The sequence below is a fragment of the Giraffa tippelskirchi genome, chromosome 1 (assembly GCF_054371585.1).
Source record: "Giraffa tippelskirchi isolate mGirTip1 chromosome 1, T2T-mGirTip1v1.2.pri, whole genome shotgun sequence".
Lineage (NCBI taxonomy): Eukaryota > Metazoa > Chordata > Mammalia > Artiodactyla > Giraffidae > Giraffa > Giraffa tippelskirchi.
This window is the reverse complement of record NC_137275.1, coordinates 222375159-222390076: the sequence shown is the minus strand read 5'-3', so window position 1 is coordinate 222390076 and position 14918 is coordinate 222375159. Positions and strand designations below refer to the sequence as shown.

The following is a 14918-nucleotide window of genomic DNA, read 5'->3' as shown; positions in this document are numbered from 1 at the left end:
TTATCCTATCTTCTGCCTCAGTTAGTTTACTGTTGGTTTCCTCTAGAGTGCTTTTGATATCAGTTACTGCATTATTCCATTATTGATCGACTCTTCTTTATTTCTTCTAGGTCCTTGTTAAACATTTCTTGCATCTTCTCAATCCTTGTCTCGAGTCTATTATCTGTAACTCCATTTTGTTTTCAAGATTTTAGATCATCTGTACTATCATTATTCTGAATTCTTCTTCAGATAGACTCCCTATCTCCTCCTCTTTGGTTTGGTTTGGTGGGCATTTATCATGTTCCTTTACCTGGTGGGCATTTATCATGTTCCTTTACCTGCTGATTATTTTTCTGCCGTTTCATTTTGTTTAGATTGCTATGTTTGGGGTGCCCTTTCTGTAGGCTGGAAGTTCATGGTTCCTCTTTATTGTGGAGGTTGCTCCCTGTGGGTGGGGTTGGACTAGTGGATTGTCAAGGTTTCCTGGTTAGAGGAACTTGCATCTGTGTTCTGGTGAGCGGAGCTGGATCTCTTCTCTCTGGAGTGCAATGAAGTGTCCAGTAGTGAGTTTTGAGGGTGTCTATGGGTTTGGCATGGCTTTGGGCAGCCTGTTTTTTAATGCTTAGGGCTGTGCATTCTCCTGTTTTGCTGGAGAATTAGCGTGGTACGTCTTGCTCTGGAACTTGTTGGCTCGTGGGTGGAGCTTGGTTTTGGTGTAGGTATGGAGGCTTTTGGGTCAGCTCTTGTCTATTAATGTTCCCTGGAATCAGGAATTCTCTGATTTCTCAAGTTTTGGAGTTAAGCCTCCTGCCTCTGGCTTTCAGTCTTATTCTTACAGTAACCTCAAGACTTCTCCACCCATACAGCACAGATGATGAAACATCTAGGTTAATGGTGATACAATTCTCCACAGTGAGGGACGCCCAGAGAGGTTTACAGAATTACACGGAGAAGAGGAGAGGGAGTAGGGAGATAGAGGTGGTCAGGGGAGAAGAGGGGGAGTCAAAAGAGGAGAGAGCAATCTAGCCAGTAATCACATCCCTAAGTGAAAATGGATACTGAAGATTAGATTTTTAAAGGTACAAAATTTATAACAAATACCAAAAATCAAAGATTAAAAATCTAGAGTAGAGGTTAGGCTCTCAAAAATACAATATTAAAAATACAAACCAAAATCAATGACAAAAATTATTTTTTAAAAATATGAAATTTGCTTTAAAAATAGGGTCTTTTTTTTTGCAAGGTAATAGTAGGTTAAAAAATGAAAATTAAAGGAGTAATAAAGAACTTAAATTTAAAACAAATTCAGAAATTATAACAGTACAAATATATCTAGGAATTTCTCTGATGTTATAGGCAGTGTGGGGTCAGTTCAGTTTCAGATAGTTCCTTGTTCCAGCCTGTACTTGTTCTCAAGGTCTATAGGCCCCTCCAATGCTTAATCAATGTTAACTACCGGGTTTTAATCTGTTGCACTTGTCATTTCCAAAGCAGTTCCCTCTTCTTTGTTTATTTTGTCTTCCTCTGTTTGCAAGTCTCTTCAGTGTCTAATTTCTGCCCTGACACAAACGGGTGAAGATATTCACTTATTTAGACTCACTTGTTCAGTTGCATTGTGGGGAGGGAGGGACACTGCAAATCCTGCTGGCATGTGTGGGGAGTGCTCACAGTGTATGGACCACATGAAGTTTGCCCCAGCTCACGGTGGCATGTGCTTTCCGGTTCTACACTGCTTAGGCTCCAGGGTGCTCTACAGGGGCACTGTCCAAAGCAGACCACGCATTTCATGCACTTTCCAGGTCTAAGCCACTCAGGTTCAGGTTCTTGGGTATAGGCTTGGGCACAGACTCAGTTGGAGGGTGTTTTGTGCCCTTCCCAGGTCCGAGCAGTTCAGGCGACCAGGTGCTTGGCGAGCACACTGTCCCAGGTGGTCTGTGGGTATTAATCACCTCCCCCAGTCCCAGCTGCTTGGTTTCCTGGTGTGCCGTATGTCTCCTCTGGGGATCTGATCTCAGGCTACGACCCTCCTGGCAGATGTCAACCGTCCAGGATCCCAGGAAGATGTAGTTAGCCACTGGGAGCCTGTTCACAGTTTGGTGGAGAATGCAGGTCTCTGAGGCTGAGATTGCCGCTTGCCTTCTGGCTCTGGTTGTTGCACGCCTGCCTCTCTGTCTCTGGAGGTGGGGAGGGGCCTGTACGCAGCTGGCTAGCTCTCCTTTGGTATTTGCTCAATCCTTTGTTTTGTGAGCTGGCCAGGCTGCAAGTTAGAGCCTTTCACGGGAAAGTTCTCTTCCCCTCCAACCCGGGCAATCCCACTGTTTGGATTGCTATTTCACATTTGCCCTCTCAGATTGTCCTCAGGGCATTCAGGCCCAGGCCTTATCCTAAGGACCGATGATGCAGCCCACACATCCCTGTCCAGCCCCCACTCGCTGGTGATGGACGCAAGTGTCTGGGCTACTTCTCCGCTGGCAGTTGGGGTTAGGCACATATTCTGTGTGTGTGTGTGTGTGTGCATGTTTCTTTTTTGTCCTCCCGGTTATGTTGCCTTCTACAATTCCAAAACTCCCCATGGACCTACCTGTGAGAGGATTTCCTACTGTTTGGAAACTTCTCCTCCTTCACGAATCCCTCCCCAGGATGGATCTCCATCCCTAACTCTTTTGTCTCTCTTTTTGTCTTTTATATTTTGTCCTACCTCCTTTCAAAGAGAATGGGCTGCCTTTCTGGGTGCCTGGTGTCCTCCGCCAGTGTTCAGAGGTTGTTTTGTGGAAGTTGCTCAGCATTCAACTGATCTTGTGATGAATCTGTGGGGGAGAAAGTGGTCTCCCTGTCCTATTCCTCTGCCATCTTGAGACTGCCCCCTGCTCAGCTTTCTTTATGGTCCAACTCTTACACCCATACATGACTACTGGAAAAACCATACATAGCTTTGACCATACAGACTTTTGCTGGCAAAGCAATGTCTCTGCTTTTTAATATGCTGTCTAGGGTGATCATAACTTTTTTTCCAAAGAGCAAGCATCTTTTAATTTCATGGCTGTAGTAACTGTCTGGAGTGATTTTGGAGCCCAAGAAAATAAAGTCTCTCACTGTTTCCACTTTTTCTCCATCTATTTGCCATGGAATGATGGGACTAGATGCCATGATCTTAGTTTTCTGAATGTTGAGTTTTAAGCCAACTTTTTCACTCTCCTCTTGCACTTTCATCAAGAGACTCTTTAGTTCCTCTCTGTTTTCTGCCATAAGGGTGGTGTCATCTGCATATCTGAGGCTATTGATATTTCTCCTGGCAATCTTGATTCCAGCTTGTGCTTCATCCTGCCTGGCATTTCACATGATGTACTCTGCATATAAGTTAAATAAACAAGGTGATGACATACAGCCTTGACATACTCCTTTCCCTATTTGGAACCATCTGTTGTTCTATGTCTGGTACTAACAGTTGCTTCTTGACCTGCATACATATTTCTCAGGAGCCAAGTAAGGTGGTCTGGCATTCCCATCTCCTTAAGAATTTTCCACCATTTGTTGTGTTCCATACAGTCAAATGCTTTAACATAGTCAATGAAGCAGAAGTAGATGTCTTTCTGGAATTCTCTTGCTCTTTTATGACCCAACAGATGTTGGCAATTTGATCTCTGGTTCCTCTGCCTTTTCTAAATCCACCTTGAAGATCTGGAAGTTCACGGTTCACATACTGTTAAAGCCTAGCTTGGAGAATTCTACTCAATCTAAGCATGACTGGGTCTTCCCTTTGCTTGATGTCATTTAAAGGCCACCCATTATCCACCCAGAACATAAGTTCAAGCTCTTTAAAATGACACCAGTGGGTATTCATAACCTCCCACCTTGACTATCTCTTCACTTTCCTTTCATGAACCCTCCTAACCTCTACTTTCAGACAACATGGTTTGCATAGTGCTCTTGAGAGGCTCTCCAACTTCTTATTAAATCAAACTTTACTCCTCTCCCAACAAATCCTCTGAGACACTCTTCAAAAAGCTGAGTTAATCATTACTCTGTTTCTGATAGTGTTCCATGTTGTGTACATTTCTTTTTTAAATCATTTCTTTATATGTTAATATTTTTGTCCTTTAATACAAAGGTTCTCCAACTTGGCTGCACATTGGAATCACTTGGAACGTTTAAAAATAAGAAAACACTGGGAGTCTGCTGGATAGCACAGAGAGCTCAGCTCCGTGTTCTGTGATGACCTAGATGGGTGGGATGGAGGTGTATGAAGGAAGGGATAAATGTACACATATAGCTAGTTTACTTTGTTGTACAACTTGTAAAGCAACAATACCCCAATACAAAATAAATTTAAAAAAAAGAAAAACAAGAAAACGAATGCCTGGGTCCCTTACTCAGAAATTCTGATTTAATTGGTATGGAGTATAACCTGGGCACCAGAAAAATCTCCCAATGACTGTAATGTGCAGTCAAGTTGGTGACTTACTCCTTGAGGCTCAGGATGTTCTATTTTTATTTTTAATACTTTCATCTCAGGAATTCTACATTCTGTCTGGCATGGAGTTGGGATTCAATTCATGCTGTTAAAAAATGCACTTACCAATCGATGAAAAGCTTAGGATACAATATGATATAAAATTGCCAAATGGAACAGATAAATCTAAGTTAAAGGAGGTGAATTTTCAGCAGGATTGGGAAAATGCTAAATAGCTGGGATAGACTTGCAACAGCCCTGTAGTGTTAAAACCTGAAAGCAGCAAATAAAAGCAAATAGAATGTGTAAATAGGGATATTCATTGTTGAGAATGGAGAATCCTGAGGCCATTTGCAAAGTGAATAGAAAGAAATGGAGAGTGAGAATTTGATGTGAGAGTTGAAAAGGATGGGAATATTAACCAGTGGTCAAGTTAGGTATCCACAGTAATTTTATTAGAGAAGGCGGCACTGAATTGACATGAGGATTTAGGAGAAAAACGCAAATTTGGCAGCCCACATTTCTAACTTTCAACAGCTAGTGAGAATTTGCGTTCAAGGAAACAGAGTATTTTTTCTTACTATGACCTGTTGTAATGATAATAATCAGAGCTGTGGGATTGTGTCTTGGTAAAAAATAGGAACTATGGAAAACGATTACATGTTTTTTGTCAGTTAACAGCTGTGTGACTTTTGGCAAGTCATTTAACCTCTTTGACTCAGTTTCTACATAGGTGAAATGCAGTTAATACTTGTGCCTTTCTCATAAAACAATTGTGACAAATAAATGTGTTAATTTATGTAAAGCACTTAGAAGTATCCAGCACAGAATAAGAAACAATAAATATTTGTTCTGTCATTATAGATGTAGGGGACTGCCCACTATTTGGACAAACCCAAGCCTCCATATGAAAGTGTCAAAAAGAAGTGAGATTGTGTACATTTAAGTTATAAGTATAAAACCTGATTTCCATTTTAAAACTAAATCTATAGCTATGTATAAATATGTGTTTGATCTCTCAGACACACACACACACACACACACACACCACCTTACAACTGCAGCAAAATTACCAAATTAAGGAACATTTAAAATGAGTCTCTTTAAACTCATAATTATTATCAAATTTATGTATAATCTCTATATAGTCTAACCTACTGTTGCTTAGGAGAGGTCATTAAGGCTCCACTGATTAGATAAGAATAATCTGCAATTAGCTTAGAAATTGTAAGCATGAAAATGGGCCCATCTAAATTTCTTGAAGTGTTCTTTAAACTACTGTTCTTTAAGATAGTCTAAACACTCATGTAACCCTATTGATACGGCTAATTAATTTGATTAGAAAAATTTAAATTTTCCCAAGTTTTTTTTTTATATTAGAACTTCTATTGAAATGATCATGAATTATTCCTGAAATAGGCCAAAATTAGGTTCAAACTTTCCCATAAGCCTCCACATTCCACCAAGTACATCAGATTATCAGAGGCAACATATGTACTTATTGTTGCCAAAGTCTCTATTGTTGACTCTTCCTCTTTTTCTGTGTCTCTGCAAATCTGCTTCAAGGCTGCCAAATGTCTATTCCTCTGTGATGCTCATGAAGGGTTTTTCTTCTTTGGAGCCATGTAAGTACTCATAGTCTGAATCACACAGCTTAGTTTACAGAAAGAAGTGATGGATCCTGCTCTAGTCCTGAGTCAGACCTTTGGTGAAATCCCTTTTGGTCATATACTACCTGCTTGACCTTAAGCAAGCTAGTGAAACTCTCTCAGAACCAATGACCCCATCTTAAAATGGAAATAATAAGAGTTCTTCTCTAGAAGGTTCTTGTGAGAGTCACTGGAGACCGTGCATGGCAGAGAATACAGTACCAATATGTGATAATCAATATTAGCTCTTACAATGTACTTGTTGACTTTTATAGTATAGATTTTTGTTGTTGTTGTTCTGATACACTGTAGGCTCTTGGAAGGAAGAACAAGTTTCGTCTGATTTGGGGTCTTCTTTCATTTCTGCAGTTCCTGCCTGAAGAACATAGTTAACAAACATTCCACGACTCGGCTCTAGTTCAGTTTCTATAGGTAATGCACTTTCCTGATATAATAAACATTATATATTTTATGTAGGATATGTAGGAAATATGTGTGCATATATGTGATACTGTTATATCTAAATCAATCATATGTATATACAGTAACTTATCTATAAATTAGTTATGTAGCAAATGAAATACATATTTGTACACATCATACATATATAGATACACTTATGTATCAGATTTTGTAAACAGATACACAAACAGAATACAGAGAGAGATGCTTTAACTTGGCTAAGTGTTGCTAAGGTCTAAGCTTTTGTTGTTGTTCAGTTGCCAAGTTGTGCCCAACTCTTTGTGACCCCATGGACTGCAGCAAAGCAGGCTTTCCTGTCCTTCATTGTTTCCCAGATTTTGCTCAAATTCATGTTCATTCAATTGGTGATGCTATCCCATCTCCATTTATCTTTTTAGACTATCATACGCACAAGCTTGTCCCTATTTTTTGCCCACCAAAGTAGTGAGCCAACACACATCCTCACCACTGAAGAGAGAAAGGAGAAGGACCCGGTAGTTTGCTGTGATCAGCTTGAACTAGCTCACAAACAAAATCATAAATTTTCCAGAATTTTGCAAGCCAGTTTTTAAACAGAGCTATTAGGAAAAATTAAATTATATAAACATACAAATAAATAAATTATATTAAAAACAAAGCTAATAAAGCCTCAACACTTCCTAATTAATAATTTTTCTACAGTTTGCTATCATCTATATTCTTGATATTATTTATGTCTCTTGTATCCATATGGTGTGGTGTCCATACTACATAACGTCATGCTATTATGCATCTCTTCTCACTTCTTCATTCCATGATGTCTTTTCAGTAGCTGGTTAAGAGCGTATTTATACCATAGAAACCAGCCAATGCTTAAGTCAGTGCCTTTTCTTTTCCCGGAGAGTCAGCCAGTTGTTAAACATTTGCCATCACATCCTGAGAAGATCTTTCTCTCCCGTGTGCTTCATGATCTTGGAAACTAGAGGACCAGTAGCTAGATAAGGTAGTCGTGAAAGAAAAGTAGTATTGGTGTATAGATATATATGGAGAAAATGACCCACATAAACTAGTTAAATTACATCCAATAAAGAAAGTATAGAGAGTGGAAAGGGAGAAGATTTCCCTGGAAACTGTCACAGAACTCACACACATGCTTTTGAATAATGAATTTAATTTCCAAGCTTCACAGAAAGCTCTTTCCTGCCTCTACTCTCCTATCACCTTCTGCTGCCTTTCTTTAACCTCTTTACCTGAGCTTCTTAAAGAGCTGCAGTGTATCCCCTACCCTCCCTCTCAACTATTCCACTAATCAACCTCCGCCCACATAATTGAGTCAATCACCTCCTTCTGCCTCCTGCACAGCCACATTAATCACCCCTTCTGCACTCCCGTGTAGCAACCTTCAGCCTACATGATCTGGGTAACAACCTTAGGGCCCTTTCCACACTGTCCCTAAGCCCACCTCTCTTCCCTCGTGTGCGTGGCCAGGCCAGGTCTGCTGCTTAGAAACCATTTTCCAACTTCTTAGCTGTTATCCATGTACTAAGGTGTTTACCACTTTTGGCCAGAAAAATCAAATTTGTTTCCACCTATGTTTTTCTCGAATTATTTTCTCCAGTCTCCTTACAGTCTCCAAGGAGACTAGCGTAATCTCATCAAAAATCATTCAAGGAACCCTTGTAGAAGTTGTGGGTGTTAGCGCATGCTAATCCAACCCCAATTCTTCAATATCCCTAAAAAGGAAGACCAAGGGTGCTCTGTGAAGTCTGCAAAGAAAGAACCAGACACTGTAAATAAAAAAGCCAAGAGTACGATTGCAGATCCAAGTGAGAATAAACACGTTCGTGACATTGTTCAGGATACAGGGATCAAGACTATCCCCATGAAAAAGAAATGCAAAAAAGCAAAATGGCTGTCTGAGGAGGCCTTACAAATAGCTGTGAAAAGAAGAGAAGTGAAAAGCAAAGGAGAAAAGGAAAGATATTCCCATCTGAATGCCGAGTTCCAAAGAATAGCAAGGAGAGATAAGAAAGCCTTCCTCAGCGATTAAAGCAAAGAAATAGAGGGAAACAACAGATTGGGAAAGTCTAGAGATCTCTTCGAGAAAATTAGAGATACCAAGGGGAACATTTCATGCAAAGATGAGCTCAATAAAGGACAGAAATGGTATGGACCTAACAGAAGCAGAAGATATTAAGAAGAGGTGGCAAGAATACACAGAAGAACTGTACAAAAAAGATCTTCACGACCCAGATAATCACGATGGTGTGATCACTCACCTAGAGCCAGACATCCTGGAATGTGAAGTCAAGTGGGCCTTAGAAAGCATCACTACGAACAAAGCTAGTGGAGGTGATGGAATTCCAGTGGAGCTATTTCAAATCCTGAAAGATGCTGTGAAAGTGCTGCACTCAATATGCCAGCAAATTCGGAAAACTCAGCAGTGGCCAGAGGACTGGAAAAGGCCAGTTTTCATCCCAATCCCAAAGAAAGGCAGTGCCAAAGAATGCTCGAACTACCACACAATTGCACTCATCTCACATGCTAGTAAAGTAATGCTTAAAATTCTCCCAGCCAGGCTTCAGCAATACATGAACCGTGAACTTCCAGATGTTCAAGCTGGTTTTAGAAAAGTCAGAGAAACCAGAGATCAAATTGCCAACATCTGCTGGATCATTGAAAAAGCAAGAGAGTTCCAGAAAAACATCTATTTCTGCTTTATTGACTATGCCAAAGCCTTTGACTGTGTGGATCACAACAAACTGTGGAAAATTCTGAAAGAGATGGGAATACCAGACCATCTGATCTGTCTCTTGAGAAGCCCACATGCAGGTCAGGAAGCAACAGTTAGAACTGGATATTGAACAACAGAATGGCTCCGAATAGGAAAAGGAGTCCGTCAAGGCTGTATATTGTTACCCTGCTTATTTAACTTATATGCAGAGTACATCATGAGAAACTCTGGTCTGGAAGAAGCACAAGCTGGAATCAAGATTGCCGGGGGAAATATCAATAACCTCAGATATGCAGATGACACCACCCCTATGGCAGAAAGCAATGAAGAACTAAAGAGCCTCTTGATGAAAGTGAAAGAGGAGAGTGAAAACGTTGGCTTAAAGTTCAACATTCAGGAAACTAAGATCATGACATCTGGCCCCATCACTTCATGGGAAATAGATGGGGAAACAGTGGAAATAGTGTCAGACTTTATTTTTGGGGGCTCCAAAATCACTGCAGATTGTGATTGCAGCCATGAATTTAAAAGACACTTACTCCTTGGAAGGAAAGTTATGATGAACCTAGATAGCATATTTAAAAGCAGAGACATTACTTTGCCAACAAAGGTCCATCTAGTCAAGGCTATAGTTTTTTCAGTAGTCGTGTATGGATGTGAGAGTTGAACTGGGAAGAAAGCTGAGCGCCAAATAATTGATGCTTTTGAACTGTGGTGTTGAAGAAGACTCTTGAGAGTCCCTTTGACTGCAAGGAGATCCAACCAGTCCATCCTAGGGGAGATCGGTCCAGGGTGTTCATTGGAAGGACTGATGTTGAAGCTGAAACTCCAATACTTGGCCACCTGATGCGAAGAGCTGATTCATTTGAAAAGACCCTGATCTTGGGAAGGATTGGGGGCTGGAGGAGATGGGGACGACAGAGGATGAGATGGTTGGATGGCATCACCGACTCGATGGACATGGGTTTGGGTAGACTCTGGGAGTTGGTGATGGACAGGGAGGCCTGGCGTGCTGTGATTCATGGGGTCGCAAAGAGTCGGACACGACTGAGCGACTGAACTGAACTGAACTCTGAACTAACCATGAGTAGAGGCTGATACCTAAGTAGTGAACTCTAAGACTCAAGCTCACTTAAGAGCCATGACAAAAATGATGCCAGGCTGGAGTAGGAGGTGGGATGAAAGGTTTCATAAGTCCATCCCACTCTAAAATCTTCTTGTTTCATGAATGTCTGAGTTGTAGCCTGAAACTCCAATCATGGGGCCAATATTTTTGACTAGCATTCATCTCTCGCTTCTCACCCCCCATGACTGGTATAATTTATCGTGTAATTTCCTATCCCTGCTTGAAAACAAAGTGAGGTTTCTTCATTACCAGGTCCCCGTTGGATTTTGGTTCGTTCTTCTTTGAAGTAACCCTGCATTATTTTCTCTCTTTGAATGGAACAAAAGGGTAAATTGTCCCCAGTGATACAGTAAAGTATTTCTCAAAGCAAGAGGGAAAATGCGAAGTAAAATAAACTGTAAAACAGCCTTAATCAAGCATTTCAGAGACAGAGGATAAAACAGAGGGGAAAGGATGGGGACTTGAATATGCAGAGATAATAGCAGTTCTTACAATGCCTTTCATCCCTGGCTCTTAAATAGCATGTGAAGCAATGTTATTGCCCTCATCTTTCATCTTATTGTTCTTTAGCATTTATATTTGCAAGAAGTTTAGGGTTCATTTTTATTGGCAATTCCTCATAATCTCATGGTGAGAAAAGCATAGACAGGGACCTCCTCTGGTTCTAAAGAGATGAATGAAAGTGAAAGTCGCTTAGTCATGTCTGACTCTTTGTGACCCCATGGACTGTAGCTCATCAGGCCCCTCTGTCATACTGGAGTGAGTTTCCATACCCTTCTCCAGGGGATCATCCTGACCCAGGAATCAAACCCAGGTCTCCTGCATTGCAGGCAGATTTTTTTTTTTACCATCTGAGCTACCTGGGAAGCAATGAGATGATGGGCCCAGACAAATTAAAGTCTTTGACCCAGTTTCTGTCAGTGGACTAGGGGCCAGGGTGAGATTCTAGCACTTGACCAGAGCAGGGGACATTTGAGCCATTCTCATGGGAAGAAACGTTGTGTGATGAAAAGAGCACTGCTTTTGGAATCTATTGCTTTGATTGACCTTGAGAACTTTTTTTTCTCAGTGCACCTTGGTTGTGTCTTAAGCAATATATGGGAGAAATAAAACTTCTGTCACTAAATTGAGTCATTTTGAGAATATGCTAAGGTCGGACATTTGAATTAAGAGATGGTATTCTGTAAAACTTAGTTTCATTTTCCATCTCTTTTGATGTATGCTTAGGGTGTGATTGTAATTCTACCAGTGTGTAGATTGAACTCCAGGCAGTATGGTCAGTGACAAGTTCTTGAGAAGCTGAAATGCATACAGCTGGCTGGCTGCCTCTGAGGACCTGACTCCACAGCTCCCAGATAGAGTATATCAAAGATTGCTACAAACCTTTGCCCCTTATCCCACTGCAAGGTGGAGTCTTATAGCTTCAAAGAAGTGCTTGACCAACTGAAAATGAAGGAAGTAACATTTCATCAGATCCTGGACTAGCCATTAAGAGGACTGCAACTTCCACTTTGCCCCTTAGAATTCTGACCTTAGAGACATCATGTGTACACACTCCAACTGACAGTCCCAGCTGAGCCCATACTTACAACTGATATAGGAGTAAAGCTATCTTGGATCTTTCATAACAACTCATCTACCAACCAACTAAAGCCAAGTAAACTTTGTTGATCCCATGTAGGACAGAAGACTCCACCAAATGAGCCCTAATCTAATTCCTGGCTCACAAAAACACATGATATGATGGCTTAAGCCATTCTGTTTGAGTACTTTGTAGTACAGGGATGGGTAACTGGAACACCAGTTAAATCCCTAGTGTCAATGTGGGAGTCACAAGAATTGAAAATTGGCACTCCAATGCTGCTACTGCTAAGTCACCTCAGTCGTGTCTGACTCTGTGCGACCCCACAGATGGCAGCCCAGCAGGCTCCGCCGTCCCTGGGATTCTCCAGGCAAGAGTACTGGAGTGGGGTGCCATTGCCTTCTCCGACTCCAATGCTAGCCACTATCTATTTAAAATCCATTTTCCAATTTAATTTATCTGAATACTCTGCAAGCTTTGTGTTTCTCCAGAAAACGGTTTTCTATCTGGAAGGTCCATCTGCAAGTTTCTTGCCCTAGGGAAAGCATATTCCTTCACTGTGTAATTTTTGATACCCTCTGTCAGTCAGGATGAGTGAGAAATGTTGTCTGTTCTAACATACAACACAAACTTATGTGGACCTAACTTTTCTCTGGAGTGCCTCCCCTCGGAGAGGTGTAACAGGGCTCCAAGCCCCTTGCCTCTTATGTGTCCATGGGGCCATCTTGGTATTTCCCCTGGGAACCTCGATATCAGTTCAGAAGAAAGGAAACATGAGCCAAGAATCTCATGGGAAATGGTTGAGGCCATTTCTCAACGGCATATATGCCATTGAGAGTGACATATATGTTTACTCTGAAGCCATTTTTTACAATCAGTCCTGATCCAACTGCAATGGAGATTACAAAATATAGTCTGGTGAAGGACAGGGAAGCCTGGTGTGCTGCAGTCCATGGGGATGCAAAGAGTTGGACGTGACTGAGTGACTAAATGGCAACAATAAATGGGCCTAGAAAAATTAAAGGCACTCTTAAGTACCTACACAGTCTACTACAACACTTTTGCCAGAGGTAATCCATTCTTTATCCTCCAGGCAGTGCTGAATTAGAGAGAGTGAGTGTTTAAATAAGTCTTTACCAGACTTGTGCCAAGTCACTTTGCTAGCTGTGTGACCTGGACAGATTACTTAACTTCTCTGAGTTTCAGTTTCAGTTGTAATGAGGCTAGCAACATCCATGCCATATATTGAGCAATACAAGTAAAATATAGTTCTCATAAAAAGAACTCAGAAATACATTTCACTCTTTCTTTCAACACTGCCTCCTAAAACACACTCTATACCAAAGATGGACAATCTCTCCCTCTGTATCCTTGGCAGATGTTGCCAATCAGTTATGACATTTTATTTTCTACTTGCTCTGTTATTGGCCTCAGAATTCTTCTTACTTACAGGCAGCCAAAACCAATATATTAGAGTTAGCTTTTAAAACACAGCCTTATTTGTGATCTTTCATCTAATACATTCATTTGACAGAAAGCCTTGCTCTATGGCTTCCATTATGGCTATGTTCCTTTATAGGCATGCTTGCTTCTCCAATGAACCGTTAACTCTTTGAGGATAGATGTCCTGCCTTTTCTATCTGCCCACCCTGTGTGGTGCCCAACACAGCGCTTGGCACTTCACAGAATAACTACCTCTGAACTGAATAGACAGCACAGGAAAAAATAAATAGTGTTTATGGTTGAATGCTTCACAAGCATACTTATTTTAATACAAATCTTACGAAGGAAGAAATATTATGCTGACTTTCTTGATTAAAAAAGGGATGGGGCTTTATAAAGGTAAAGTAAATTTAACATAGTTATTTGGCTAATGAATGAGAGAACCTGGATTGAAACCCAGAGGTTGTTGACTCCAACACTCACAACTCTGATTTTGGGGACTTTATCATCATCAGGTCTAACTATATACATGCCAATGTCTTTCAAGATAATTCCTGATTATGGAGAGAGAAGAACTGGTTCAGGACCCAAGAAAGGAAATGAGGTACGTGGTGGGCATAGATCTATCAGGAAAATTAAGGAAATGAATGACGGCAAGGTACACAGATCATCCTGAAGGAAGGGAAGAGAAGTTTTTGAGGCACAAAAATAGACCAGCAGAGAAGGCCATGAAAGGTAGAAATTTTTCTTTTAACTTGAGCAAGTTGTAATAATGGTAATAAAAAGTGGAGAAAACCACTAGACCATTCAGGTATGACCTAAATCAAATCCCTTTTGACTATACAGTGGAAGTGAGAAATAGATTTAAAGGACTAGATCTGATAGACAGAGTGCCTGATGAACTATGGACGGAGGTTCATGACATTGTACAGGAGACAGGGATCAAGACCATCCCCATGGAAAAAAAATGCAAAAAAGCAAAATGGCTGTCTGAGGAGGCCTTACAAATAGCTGTGAAAACAAAGGAAGCCAAAAGCAAAGGAGAAAAGGAAAGATATACCCATTTGAATGCAGAGTTCCAAAGAATATCAAGGAGAGATAAGAAAGCCTTCCTCAGTGATCAGTGCAAATAGAGGAAAACAATAGAATGGGAAAGACTAGAGATCTCTTGAAGAAAGTTAGAGATACCAAGGGAACATTTCATGCAAAGATGAGCTCGATAAAGGACAGAAATGGTATGGACCTAACAGAAGCAGAAGATATTAAGAAGAGGTGGCAAGAATACACAGAAGAACTGTACAAAAAAGATCTTCACGACCCAGATAATCATGATGGTGTGATCACTCACCTAGAGCCAGACATCCTGGAATGTGAAGTCAAGTGGGCCTTAGAAAGCATCACTACGAACAAAGCTAGTGGAGGTGATGGAATTCCAGTGGAGCTATTTCAAATCCTGAAAGATGATGCTGCGAAAGTGCTGCACTCAATATGCCAGCAAATTTGGAAAACTC

General features: G+C 40.9%; 2 long non-coding RNA genes across 2 annotated transcripts in view; one reads left to right on the top strand and one right to left on the bottom strand.

Moving 5' to 3' along the window:
* Window positions 1–14918, bottom strand: part of LOC145540906 (uncharacterized) — a 355416-nt gene that overhangs the window by 76524 nt on the left and 263974 nt on the right. The window lies entirely within an intron of this gene.
* Window positions 1–14918, top strand: part of LOC145540933 (uncharacterized) — a 46971-nt gene that overhangs the window by 27310 nt on the left and 4743 nt on the right. The window contains exon 4 of the long non-coding RNA XR_014078648.1: window positions 13923–14011. This is a non-coding gene — a long non-coding RNA (uncharacterized LOC145540933). The remainder of the gene's footprint in view (window positions 1–13922; window positions 14012–14918) is intronic.